Here is a 14,178-nt window from a genome sequence, read left to right as displayed (position 1 = left end):
AAAATCCCAAATGGGTTCACAAGTGAAACTACCGAACAACAACAAATATATGCCATACCAAATGGTACATTCTCTGAAGGCAGGGATTCTGTCTTAGCATCTCCTTCCCCCAGGACCCTCATTGGACTACATCAACCTGCCTCTCAAGTGACCACAGACAAAGCACGTGTGCGCTCGCTCTTGCTCGCTCTCTCTCTCTCTCTCTCTCTCTCTCTCTCTCTCTCTCTCTCTCTCACACACACACACACACACACACACACACACACACACACACAGTCTGAGTCTGATGGCAAAATATTAACACCTCCATGAGGATAAAAGGTCATTGTCTTCACAAGGACAACACCACCAATGAGGGAGGGGGGGCCTTCATGTGTAAAGGGGCCATGACAGTGTTCCACAGCTCTCCCAGAAAGCTATTTTCTGCCAAGGATAAGGCCAGCATTCATTGGTTAAAAATAATAGACAGGACAGAGGTACCCAGCAATGCCAGGAAGTGGAGGTAAGCACTAGCCCCTCATCCTTATGCTTAGTTACATGTGCCAGAGTGACTCATGCATTATGATCTCATTTGTTCCACTGAGCCACATTCAATTGTTCACCTTCAAAATCTTCCCTTTCTAATAGAATACTGCCAACTCTCGATGGCTTACTAATGGGGGTGGGGTGGGGAAAGGGGTGACAATAGACAAGTCATTGCTCATTGGCTTTGGAATGCAGTGAGAAGCCTCCCAGCCCCCCCTTCTCTCTCTCTCTCTCTCTCTCACACACACACACACACACACACACACACACACACACACACCCCTCCTTCCTTCAAGGCCCCACTACATTCAAACTGGACCATACTCTTGGCATCCTCCCTGGCCAGAGGGTGAAGGGGTTCTGTGATACCAGAGATAAACCTGAAATGGAAACCTGATCTTTAGACAATTGGGCTAACTTAAGTCAACAAGAATTACTAAGTGCCCAGGTAGCTTCTGGGGATACAAATATAGCCAGACACTGTTCCCTCCTTTTGAGGGGTTCCCAGTCTACTGGGGGAAACAGCACACAAACAATCCTGTGCAAACACAAAAGCAGAGAGCAGTGAAAGAGCCAGAAATTGGGAGTCCTGGAAGCCCAGCCGGTTACACCTTGGGCAAGTCCCTCTGCCACTTTCTGGTTTCTGAAGCTGTAACATTCAAGGGGTAGGTGGCCTAGATCAGCAATGTGAAACATAAGCCAGCAGGGCCAGTACCAGATGAAAACATCTGACAAGATAAAAATATAATATATAACCTGGATAATGTGATTTTTTTGTTTCCTAAGTCAATATTCCTCCCTTCCCCCACCCCCATCCCTTTCAATTCTGATCTATGGGCCCCTGACCAAAAGGCTCTGAGAAGCAACCAGCTGGATGTTCCTGGCATCAGGGAGGTCTGGGTTCTGCCCCTGCCATGTGGCTAAGTGCCCCAGGCAGCTCCCAGAGAAGTTCCCAGTGTGCAGTAGGGGAGAGGGAGAGAGGGAGAGGGAGAGGGAGAGGGAGAGAGGGAGAGAGAGAGAGAGAGAGAGAGAGAGAGAGAGAGAGAGAGAGAGAGAGAGAGAGAGAGAGAGAGAGAGAGAGAGAGAGAGAGAGAGAGAGATGGGTGGAGGTGTTGGGGGGGGAGCGCCATGCCTATCCATCTGGGGCCCAGCCCCACCCCCACTCTCCCAGAAAGCAGACTCTGAGCATGTGCAGGGCTGGCCTCACAGCCTGAAGGCTTTACCACTTTTTCTCCTCTGAAGGGCAGAAGTTGCCAGGAGGCAAAATATAAGCTTGATGTGAGAAAAATGCCCTTTGAGGGTGAGTGCGCTGCCCTGTGCTGCCTCCAGAGCCAGGAGATCCTTGGTGGAAGGGACCAGGTGAGCTGCAGCCCAGGGACTTGGACTACTTCAGGGCAACTGCCGGCCCAGCCCCTTCCTTCCACTGATGCTGAGAGTGGACACAGTGTGCCTTCCTCACTCTGGCCCTTGCCAGAAGTCTGAAAATGGCATTAGCATTCCAAATGCCTGCAGAAGTGGGACAACTAGAAAATGGAGGAGGTTTTCAGGCATGTCGCCTAACCTGTCACTGGGTTTAAATGTGCATCAAAAGTAAGTCAACAAACATTGAGATAATAAATATTTTAAAGTGTTAGGTTGGAGCCCCAGAATGAGGGGAGCCCAGTGCCTCCAGACAATGTCTTCCCCAAGACAGATGGTGAGGCTCTCCCCACCCCACCTTTGGAGACTGCTTAATCTCCCATAATCACAGTGGCCATCATCACACCATAGACTGTAATTAGACCGAGAGGACCGTCTCTCACCCCAGAACTACAAAGGGTACTACCATTCCCTTGTTCTCTGCTATTTTGGACAATTGGGCCCGTGACATGCAGCTGTAGTGAGGATTCAGGATCTGTAGGAAGCCCCTGATGAGCTGTGTACTAAGTGCTAGGGTTACAAAGAAAAAGCCAGCAAGCCCCTCCACGAGGGTCAGAAAAGGGCATTTCCCTCGACAAAGCCTTGGAGAAAAGACGGCCCACAACCAGAGGCCTCACAGCTAGTTAAATAATGGCAGGGCCACACACACATAAGATGATGAAACTTGTTGGTTATGAGTGAACAGGCTGCCAGCTTCAGAGTCAGGCCTCAAAGCCTGCCTCTAACATTCAAAATAAGAACTGTGTGACCAGAGACATCACACACAGCTTCTCTGGGCCTCCATTTGGAAGGGCCTATGATCCCGCGAGAGCTGACCTCTCTGGGTCTCAACTACTAAAATCCAGATTAGAAAGATGCCAATCCCAGGTTCTTGACCCTCTGAAAAAGTGCTTACCTCCGTGCTCCAGAAGCAGATGAGCCTTCAGGGTAATCCCAGGACCTAAAAGGTAAAGAAAAGAGAAGCCCTAAGAGGGAGGGGCTCAAGTGCCACTACATCCATCCATACAGCCTGGCTGCTTCTGCTGTCAGGAGTCTGGGAAGGGGGGGCGGCAGGAGGTCAAATCCCAGACTGACAGACAGCAAAGCCCTCCCGTTTTACAGGGCCATTCAGCCAACAAGTGCTTTGGAACTGCTCACCCTGTACCGTAAGGGAGCGCCCACACCAAACCAGGAACCCCAACTGTATCTCTGGCCTCTAATCCCGATGGAGGGAAACACCGAACAACAAAACCAACCCCTAAAGCCTCCTTTTCTCTTGCTAGAGCACTTGGGATTTCCCGACAAAGCCCAGGGTCACTCCCTGGAAGCGCTAATGGTCGCTGGAGTTGTGACCCAAGGGCTCCTGCGAGTCACTTGAGGTCACACAGAATGCTGCCAGCTGCTAGAACTTGAACTCAGACCTTCCAACTCCTGAGCCCACATTCCCTCTGTTACCGAAATAAGAATCTTGGCTGAGATTGGCGTGGCACAGTAGAGTTCACAAATGCTCTCACTGTAATAACTGTCTCCCAGTGATTGTTATCTCTATCACTCAGGTGAGAACAGTAGCTTGGAGTAGCAAAGAGAGAGTGCTGGCCTGAGAGGCAGCAAGACCTGGGTTCAAATCCAGCCTCAGACACTTGCAAGCTATGTGATCCTGGGCAAGAAAGAAGAAAGGACCTCCCAACAACTTTGGGAAGTAGGTGCTATTATTATCCCCATTTTATAGTTGAGGAAACTGAGGCAGAGATTAAGTCATTTGCCCAGGATCACACAGCTAAGACATGTCTGACGCTGGATTTCAACCCCGGCCTTCCTGCCTCCTGACCCCGCTCTCTATCCACTGCACCACCCAGGCAAGTCACTCAGCCTCTGAGGGACTCAGTTTCCTCATCTGTAAAATAAGGGGGTTGGATTCAATGGCCTCTCATCCTATGCCTTGTCCAGTGGTCCCACAATTAGTAAGTGGTCTGCGGTAGGATTCAAACCCAAGACTATCCTGATTCCAAGTCCAGTGTTCTTGGCACTTTACCAAGAGACAGGGCAGTGATGGGATACACAGCAAGTGAGCCCCAAGCCCAGAGGCCCGGAGGCAGTAAGCAGCAGGGCCAGGATCTGAACCCAAGACCTCTGACGACAAATCCAGCCTTTTCGCCACCTGCCTTCCAATCCTTCAACAAACTCTGTGTGCCTGGACGATGATGGTGGCCAACTCAGAATCTCTCTCCGCCTCAGATTCCTCCCTTTAAGATGGGAGTTCACATTAATGGTCGATCGCATCTACCCCCCAGGATGGCTGGAGACCACGATAAGGTCAGGAAGAGGGGAAGAGAAAGGTCTCCCCATGGCCCAGTCCCTTCCAGCATTGACCCAAGGGACAAGTGAGACACTGGGAAGGAAGCACCAGGACGGTGCTTGGCAAAAGCCCAAACTGCATGTAGATACACCGGGGGGGGGGGGGCAATGGCAGCAAGAAGACTGCCCTTCTGACCTCCATGACTTGGGCCAAGGCATCTCCCTTCTCTGGGCCTCAGTCTCCTCATCTCTCAGATCAGGGGCTTGGACTCAAAGGCCCCTGAGATTCTTTCCAGCTATGGATCTCAGATCCCAGGGATGTAGAAGTCATCTCTAATCAGAGGCTAAAAGACAGACCAAGAAGCCTGCTACACACACACACACACACACACACACACACACACACACACACACTCATGCACGCGCACACACACACGCACGCACCACCTCTCCCTCTCTATGTAAAAAAGCAAGAGGGGGGAATAAAGAGAAAACAAGGGGGGAAAAAAATCACCTTCCCAGACAACTTACAGACAGGGGACAGAAAAAGACATCCAATAAGAGGAGAGTACCAGAGCAAACAGAAAGGCACAACTTCAGGGCGTCACCCAGGAGGAATGGTTTGGCCATGAAGTCATCCCTAATGACAGGCTCTGGCTTGGCTAACAATACAGCAATTAAGAAACCACTGGCAGGCTAGAAGCTTGCCTTCCATACACCCAGACCACAAATCCCTCCTGAGAAACATACACCTTTCTACCCTCCCTGAAACGATAGCTCAAATTCTGGAACACAGTTTGAGAGGTTTGCCTTAGGTTTTTCCCTTGTGGTGGGGGTGGGGGTGTTGTCGGCCGGGTTTGGGGGGAGAGGTGGCAGGAAGGAGGAAGGAACTGACCATTATGATGTGCCCAGCTGAATAATCAGTATCCCATGTGGTCAGGGAGTGAAATCATAGATTTAGAGCTGCAAGTGCCCTCAGAGGCTACCTAGTCCTTCATTTTACATATGAGGAAACTGAGGCTCTAAAAGAGGAAGGGATTTGCCCAAGGTCACACAGCTAAATAAATGACAGAGCCTAGATTTGAACTCGCCTCCTCTGACTCCAAATCTGGCACATTCTACATGCTCAGAAACTCAGTAAGAGATTTAAATCTGGAAGAGGCCTTGAAGGTCTAAGCCCCCAATTTTACAGAGTAGGAAAATGAGGCCCAGATGTAGAGAGGTGACTTGCCCAAGGTCAAACTTGGAAAATTAAAAAAAACTCCAATGCTTTGTTTCTGCCGTTCCATTTGGGGAAAGCAACCACAAGACAAGAAGCAGGGTGTTATGGCCAGGTGGTAATGGAGGCTCATTCCAGACCCTGGGCTGGTAGAACCCACATCATCGACTGGGCAATACATCCACTTATCTACTGACCAGAAGTGAAAAGCAAAGCAAAACTGCTCCTCTGTTAGGAAGAACAAATCTCGGGCCTCTCTCTCCAAGACTCCCCACCCCACAGAAGTCACAAAGACATCCAAAAAGGCTGTCAGCCTCTTCGGGGGAAGACAGCAATCCAGGACATCCCCACTGTCCACACATAGCTCTAGCATCCTGCCTCCCCCACCCCAGGCAGTCTAGAGCAGTGTTTGTGAAGGGCGGCTGCTAACCAGGTCAGATGGGGATGCCAACAGGCTGTAGGCTGAAGCTCCCACTTCCCCCACCAACCTCTTGCCCAAGCTCTTAGCCAGATTTCCAAATGTTTATTAAGTGTCTCCATGTGAGTGTTCCTCTCAAACTCCATGTCTAAAGAGCAGTGGGAAGAATTCAGGATTTGGAGTTTAGAAGACCTGGGGTCAAGTCCCTGGTCATTTTCCCTCTCTGGTCTAAATGGCTGGGAAATGAACAAGCTCTAAATCTAGGACCCAACATGAGGAGGCTGGGCTATGTGGCTGACTGAGATCCCCTTCCAACGCTCAAGTTTCATAATTTTGTGCTTCTAGGAAACCACTCCAGTTCAAACTCTATCGCTAAAACTACTGTAATAACTGGCCTTCATACCACCATTCTGTACCTTCTCTAATCCACTTTTCACACAGCTGCCCAGGTAATTTTCCTAGATCCTCCCAATCCTTCGATGGCTCCCCATGGCTTCCCGAAGGAAGTCTTAACCCCTGATCCTGGACTTCCAGGTGCTCCATAGTAGGGCTCCCCTTCACGTGCCCTGCGTTCTAGCCATTGCCCATCCCCCTCCTGCCCTTTCCTCTCTCAGTGCCTTTGCTCCTCTCGCCCAACTCTATCCCTCTGCTTGTGTCATTCCCCAGCCATCTCCACTAACGCCATGGTTCACTGGGTGCCTCACGCACCACATTTTTAGTATTGCTTAATTCCATGTCTTCAACTACTAAGGCCCGTGAAGAACCTCTCCCCACTTGATCACTGCTAACAACCGAGAGGAATTGGAAATCTAATCCCTGGGCCCTCAAAGAACACATCTCTGTGATTCACACTTCCTCTGGGCAGGCTTTTCCACACCCACCCCACCAGTGCTGGTTTGAGAGTCATGGGACCTCCACTTGAACCCTGGTTCTGCCACCACCCATAAGACCTTGAGCTAGTTGCTCAAGCTCCCTGAGACTCGGTTTCCTCATTTCTAACATGACGAGGTTGGACAAGATGAATGAATGAAAAAGCATTTATTAAGCACACACCCTGTGCCAACTGGGGTCGGGCCCGTTCTCAAGGAGCTCTGGTTCTACCTAGAGCAGAGCAGGGAGATGACCTCCGCAGGCCCAGCACTAAATACGTGATTTTAGGATTCTTCAAGGAGGAAATGATCTTCGCAGCACAGTCGTGTAGGGGCCCAATGGCTGATCTTAAAAAGGAACTGTAGGAGGCCCTCCTGACCATTGACTTTCAGAGCAAGAGAACAAGGCCCCAAATGCCACTGCATGCACTATGGGCTTTTTCAGGAAGGTGTCAGCAGAAGAGAAAGCAGAAAACAGGATGTTGTGAACCCACACTACTCCTTCCTCCAACCTCTTCAGGATGCAAGGTGGCCAGGAATGATTTACAGAGGGGACAGCACCTGACTCGGTTGTTTTTCATCGATGGCTTCTGTATAACTGTATTGTCTACATAGCAGCAATGGGCCAAAACTGCCCTTTACCCCACGCTCTTCTCTGCTTTATTTCCATTTACTTGGAAGGTCACGCCAGGTTAAAGAAAGTCTGTCAAGAGATCCCACTAAGGAAAGTCATTCCACGGACGTTAAGGACAAACACAGAAGGAGAACGAACAGACAAAACAAATGGAAAAGCTATGGAAATCGCACTGTAACAAGCTGTTCTCACCACCGCATTTAACCATAACACGGCCCCAAAGAATACAAATGGGAAAAGCAGCTGGAGTGGACCAAGAGCATGTGGAAGAGATCCAAGCTGGAGGAGACAGAGTCGTGAGAGTCGTGAGAGATCAGGAAGGGAATGAAACCAACATATCACACTGGTGGCATTGTTCCGTCCTTTTCGGTCGTGTCTGACTCTCCACGACCCCACTTGGGGGTTTCTTGGCACAGATACTGGAGTGGTTTGCAATTGCCTTCTCCAGCTCATTTGACAGAGGAGGAAACTGAGGCAGACAGGCTGAAGTGACTTGCCCCGGGTCACACAGCTGAGAAGTGCCTGAGTTGGGATTTGAGTCTTCCTGAGTCCAGGCCCAGCACTCAATCCATCAGGCCACGAGCTGCACTTGAAAAGGAGGACTGCAGAAACATCAAGAACTACTGAGCTATGTTACATGCCAACTCTACCGAATCTTTATTCAAGTCATCTTCTACATGAATCAAGGTCATCCTCAACGAGGTGAAAGTATTAGGAGGGACCAAGCAATATACGCAACAGGCCACGCCATTACCCATCGCATTTTGCTTCTTTGTACTAGACAGCGAGGTATTTCCCATCCACAAGTCAAAACCATTCAAGATCACTTCAAAGACCTAACAAAAATAACCCCCACAAACAAAAGGCCAGGAGATGGCCTGGCCATCAAAAGCAGGAGATGCATGCCTGCCAAAGGGGTTTGCCAGCACCGAGCGGATCCTGAAGAGGGCTTTTCTGGGGATGGTGACGTTCTCCAGATGCTACTTTATGTGCGTATAAGTACATGGATACATATGCAGAGGACATTATGCTCTTAGGAGAGGCTCCTGGAAGACAGCTGTAACCACTCAGAGATTGGCTTAATGACTGAACAGACACTTGGCCTAACCATTCTGGATACAGAAAAATGGAAGAAAAATGGCCACTGTCCAGATGTCAACATCCATTTGGATGGACACCCTATAGAATCTGTGCAACAGTACAAATGTTGGAACAGAAAGTACCAACAGAAAATGAATGGGCCCAGAGTAGAACAGGGGAGGGGAGCAGGCTGGGAAATTGCAAAGCTCTCTTACTGACCCCAAGCTCCCAGGAAACAAAGGCCCGTCTTTTCAACACTAACCTTCCACCAATGTCGTTATCTGGCAAGACACAGAAGACAATAACGTCCTAAGAATTCAAAATGATTATCACAGAGAGGGCAACGGAGGGGCACACAGTGGGTGTGCACAGGCTGCAACACGTAATCAATGAAGAGCTATGAAAAACAGGAGTAAAAGGAGCTATCAAAGAAGCATATGAAAGGAAGAGAACGTGGCAGGAGACAGTGGATAGACAGCCAGAGCGCTCTCGTGTCAGGAAAAATTGGGAAAGGCCTCTAGCGCAACTGGGAGGAGACCCTGCGCCAGAGCCTTGCAGAGCCTTGCAGGATGCAGAGAGAATATCTAAATCTACAATAGCACACGTCTAGTTGAGTGTGTGCTATGAGATCCTGGCTCACAGATTCTCTGATGTCATTTAATTCAACCTCTCCTTTTACAGAGGAAGAGACCAAGGTTCAGAGTAGTTACATGACCTGCCCAAAGGGCAGACAAGTAGGAAATACAAGATGCAGGAAGGAGCCCAACCCAAGTCCTGTGACTCCATATTCAGCAATCTTTCTACCACACCAAAATGTTTCCCGACCTGTACCTGAATAAGGGTCTCCTCTATACCAGGCCTGAAAAGTGGTCATCTAGTGGCCTTTGCTTGAACTCTAACAAGGGAAGAAGCTACTACTGCCCATGGAAAGCCCTTCCACTCTATAAGGAAGTCTTTGTCAAGCTTCCATCTGCAATTTCTGCCCATTGCTCCTGACGCTGTCCTCTGGGGTCGAGCACTGCCACTGGTTCACCATAAGGGCTCAGCCATGTCACTTCCTTCTTCTGGCCTCAGTTTCCTCACTTCAAAATGAAAGAGTAGAACTAGATGATCTCTCCGAAAGCTAGGTGGTACAGTGGATGAAATTCTGGACTAGGGACTTCAAACCCAGCCTCAGTACTGGCTCTGTGGCCCTGGGCAAGTCACTTCACCTCGGTCTGCCTCAATTTCCTCATATGCAAAATGGGGATAATAAAAGGGTTGTTGTGTGGATAAAATGAGATAAATGCAAACCTTAATGTGCTGTTACATAAATGCCAGCCATTCATATGATTATTGGCTCCTTGGTCCTTGCTATGGGTGTGTCCCCTTCCCAACTAACCACATAAGGGCTCAGGGGCCCCACAAGACAGATAGTTTTTCTTGAGGTTATTGTCTGCATTAACCAATCAGCAAGCAGTGAAGGGCTTGCTGGGTGCCAGACCCGGGGTGCCAGACGCTGGGCATACAAACAAGTCTTCTCACAGGGAGCTTAGTTTGCATTCTAGCTGGGAAACAACAAAGACATATGTAAGTATATAGAGGAGAAATAGAAAGAGAATACCTACAAATAGGGATGTGGTGGTACTTGGGGATGGAGAGGGCCCTAGCAGCTGAGGGGGGAAGGGGAGAGTCAGCAAAGGCTTCACATGGAGATACAGGAGCTGCATCTAGAAGGAAGAGGTGGAGGTGAAGGAGTGCATTCCAGGCACAGGGCGCAAAGGCATGGTGATGAGAGATGAAGGAACAGAGACACCACTTCAGCTAGACTACAAAATACAGGAGGGGGAGTAACGTGCAACAGCACTGGTGAGAGAGGTTAGGGCCAAATGGTGAAGGGCCTGAAAAGCTCGGAGATGTTGAGGTATTGAATTGTAGAGGCAATAGGGGGCCATTAGATTGGATTAAGACAATGAAACTGGCAGACCTGTGAGGAAATTCCTTTGGCAGTTTATGGAGAACAAACAGGAGGCCACTGTAATGATCTAGGCCAAAGGTAAGGAGAACCTGTGTGAGAGGAGAGAAAGGGCTGTTGGGAGAGATGACCTGAGCTTTGGTGACTGGTGAGATGGGAGGCGAGGGGTGAAGGGTGACGCAAAGGGTGTCAACCTGAGAGCCATGATGAGGAGGGCTGGGTGGGAGAGAAGTGCAAAGTTTGAAATGACTAATGGGTGACTGGGGATACGGGACAGAGACTTAAGGGAGAGATTAAGGAATCTACATGGAGAGTCTCATGAGCCCATGGGATCCAATGAGGTCACCAAGAGAAGGAAGAGAAGAGAGCCTTGGGGCACACCCACATTACTGGCCTGGACCTGGATGGAGATCCAGCAAAGGCACCTGCGAAGTGGTCAGACAGGTAGGAGGACAGCCAGGAGAGCCAAGAAATCTCAGAGAAGAGAGATCTTTGGAGAGTGATGAGAAGTAAATGGGAGAAAAGGAAGTGAAGGCACCCACTGTAGATGGCCTTCTCAAGCAGTTTCACCACAAAATGAAGGAGACACATGGGACTGTTGAGCAGGGAAATGGAGCAATAAAGGAACGGCCTTACTGCAGTTAAAGCTAGACACCATGACTCTGGAATGGACTTTCTCTGCGTGGCTGTGTGATGCCCATCAGCTCTGTGCAGCTAGTGTGAGCTAGTACTGTTGCATCTTCCACATCAGAGGTTGTCCAACACGGGACCCCAACCAGATTAAGAGGTAACTGGGAAATATTTAACAAAATAAATGAAAAGACAATAGAACATAGATAATGTTAATGTATGCCTGGCTTAGTGACGCTGTTCTATTTGGGTTTGATACGCCTGTTCCACGTCATTCAATGGCCACCTGAACTTTCTATGAATATCACTCTCACTCTACGATCCTAAATCAGCATCCACTGGCAATTCTTTGAGGTTTAGACCACTTGAGTCCAACCAACAGATCAGGAAACTGAGAACCAAGGAGGCCAGGATCACACAACTAGCAAGTGTTAGAGGCAGTATTTGAATTCATAGCATTGACTCCCAAGTCCAGCCAATTGTCTACACAATGCCCGACACTTAGGTGGAGATTTGCTCATCTGCATTTTTGGAGCTTCCACACGCTGGCCCCTCCTTTCCCCCCCAAAAAAAATTTGCCAATGGATCTACCAACAGAAACAAAGCATTAAAAAGCATGCTCGGAATGGAAACAACTAGGGACAGCTTACTATTAAGGCCAGACTAGGGTCCCACAATCCTCACTTAGGAAAGGACTGAAAGAATATCTTTACCTACTTTCCATAGCTACACTTGCTTCAGACTTGCAAGATATTCAGAATATTCTTAGAGCTGTTTGCAGCCTGTCCTAGGAGCTCAGCTCAAAGTCAAATAAAATCCATTGTTTTCACCTAAACCTGAGCCTGGATAGATTTGCCCCTTTTACCCCATTGGCACAGCTAGTTTCTTGCACTCGGAAGGCAGTTAATAAAGGCTTGTAGAACTGAACTGACATGAAACATTATCAAGGTTAATGTTGTTTGTTTGTGTGTTTTTCAGATGAAATATATGTGACCCCTAAGCCAAAATGCATGATTTTTAGAAAGATGAATTAACTCTCTCGACCTCCTAAGGTCCACAAAGGGCTTAACCGACATTCTCTCATGTAAGAGCTTCAAGATAACCTTGTGGGGTAGGTGCTACTACTCTGACCATTTCACGTATGAGGAAAGTGAGGCTCAGAGGGGTCACTCCAGCAGTAACTGGCAGGGCTGGGATCTGACTCCAAGCCCATGACCTCATGCTCTTCTGAGCTGCCTGAGACCACGAGCTCAGACACTCGATGGTCCTACCTCATCTCTTTTTCTCCACTGGCCAAGAAGAGCTGGGATTCAGTTTGTTCCTATAGCAAATCTTGGAATCCTTCATTTTAAGGAAAATTCCCTGGCCTCTCTCTTCCTATGCACTAAACGAAGATGATGCGATTAGGGTTGCCATTTAGCAAACACTTTTCCAAACAGCGTTAAAAACAACTGAGTCAGAAGGAAGAAATTATTACATTATCAATCAGACAAGAGTTTCCTAGCTGTTTTCTGGAAGTCTTCTAGAGCCTCTCTATCAAAACCAATTCAATTCCACAGCATCCTCTCCTCTCTAACCTTACTGACCATATGTTGTCAAACCCCGACTCTGGATCACTTCCACCATCTACTTTCTTCACTCCTCTTTAGGGCATCCTGAATGGAACAGGAGAAAAATCACCTAACATGTGCCAAGTAGGGTCACACCACTATCTGAGAGCCACTCCCAGCTCCCCCACCCTCTCAGCAGAGAGTTCCCTCTTTTTCTGTTCTCCTCCTCCTCTATCACTCAGATGTTTTCTAGATGTCAGTATCTCTTCCTTTACTCTGGTCTCAGTTGGAAAGATAATCCCACCCCTTGCCAAGGCCAACCCCTCTGCATTTACTGGGATCCCGTCCCCTCCAGTTTTCTCCAGCAGTCTGTCCCCACTATCACCCCCATGTTCTCCCTAATTTCTTCCTCTCCGCTGGCTCTTTCTTACCTAGCTATCTGCAAACAGGTCCATGTCCCCCTCACCCTTAAAGACCCCACCACCACCACCACTTGACCTGCGCTTTCCTGCTAGCTAGCATCCTAAACTCTTCTCCCTTGAGTGGCTTCTTCGTCAGGCTATACCCTCTGCAGCCTGACTCCTGAACCTCATCATTCATCTGAAACTGCTATCTCCAAAGTGACCAGTGATCTTGCAATGGGAAGACCTGATGGCCCTTTATCAAACCTCTCTGCCACAGCCTTGGACTCTCGTTCACTTTTTCTCCCTTTGCTCTTTCCTAAGTTATCATGACGCTGCTCTTTCCACTCCTCAGTCACCCCTTAACTGTGGGTGTCCCTCAAAGCCCTGCCCTGGCAGGCCCGCTTTTCTTTTCACTCACTCCTTTCTTCATGTTCTCATCAGCTCCCATGGCTTTTACATCTTGCCCTAATCTCTTTCCTGACTTCACCTGCCTTTTGGACATCTCAAAGTAGATGTATTTTAAGCATCTCGAATGCATCATTCTCCAATCCCTAAATGCTGGCCCTTTTCCTGCCTTCCCTATTACCATCCTCCCAGTCACCCAGGTCATGACCCAAGTGTCACCCTGGACTCCTCACACTCTCTTAATGCCCATACCCAATGGCTTGACTGCTTTCAGGGATCCCGTTTGTGGAGGAAGTGAGGAGGGAGGGGCTAAAGTTAAGGTGTTAATTCAGAAGTACTTCATGCCCAAACAAGTTGCATGAATAATACAAAATAGGAAATTGTTTTTAAAAGACGGCATGAAAGTTCAGAGGAGAGAAATCATTTCCTCTTATCCCCATGAAATACTCACTGCCACAGTCAAAGTGGTAGACTGGGAGTCAGCAGTGCTGGGGGCCATTCCAGGTCTGCCGTCCCTAACCCCCAGTCAGCTATTTCTGCCTTCCCTGAAGCCCCCCACTCACTGTCATACAATCACCACCTTAACTCATCAAGCAAAAGTGATCACACCAAAATGCAGGGCAGGACCCCCACCCCCACCACTACACACTCACCAGGGGCTCCCTCTAACCTCCAAGATCATATATAAAGTTCTTTCTTCACAGGCCCTCAAAGATACTGGAGTGATTTGCCATTTCCTTCTCCAGCTCCTTTTACAGATGAGGAAACTGAGGCAGACAGGGTGAAGTGACTTGCCC

At 48.8% G+C, this 14,178-nt stretch overlaps 1 protein-coding gene across 3 annotated transcripts in view; it reads right to left on the bottom strand.

Annotated features, from left to right (window-relative positions):
* The window catches only part of PLS3 (plastin 3), a 95,667-nt gene that overhangs the window by 38,983 nt on the left and 42,506 nt on the right, over positions 1–14,178 (bottom strand). For all 3 annotated transcript variants that reach the window (XM_020963403.2, XM_078147982.1, XM_020963401.2), the window contains one exon: positions 2,840–2,884. The gene's annotated coding sequence lies outside the window, so the exon portion shown is untranslated. The remainder of the gene's footprint in view (positions 1–2,839; positions 2,885–14,178) is intronic.

This window comes from Phascolarctos cinereus, unplaced genomic scaffold, assembly GCF_003287225.1.
Source record: "Phascolarctos cinereus isolate Bilbo 61053 unplaced genomic scaffold, phaCin_HiC Scaffold_8;HRSCAF=390, whole genome shotgun sequence".
Classification (NCBI taxonomy): domain Eukaryota; kingdom Metazoa; phylum Chordata; class Mammalia; order Diprotodontia; family Phascolarctidae; genus Phascolarctos; species Phascolarctos cinereus.
Note: the sequence above shows the minus strand (reverse complement) of the source record. Positions and strands in the feature narration are given on the sequence as shown.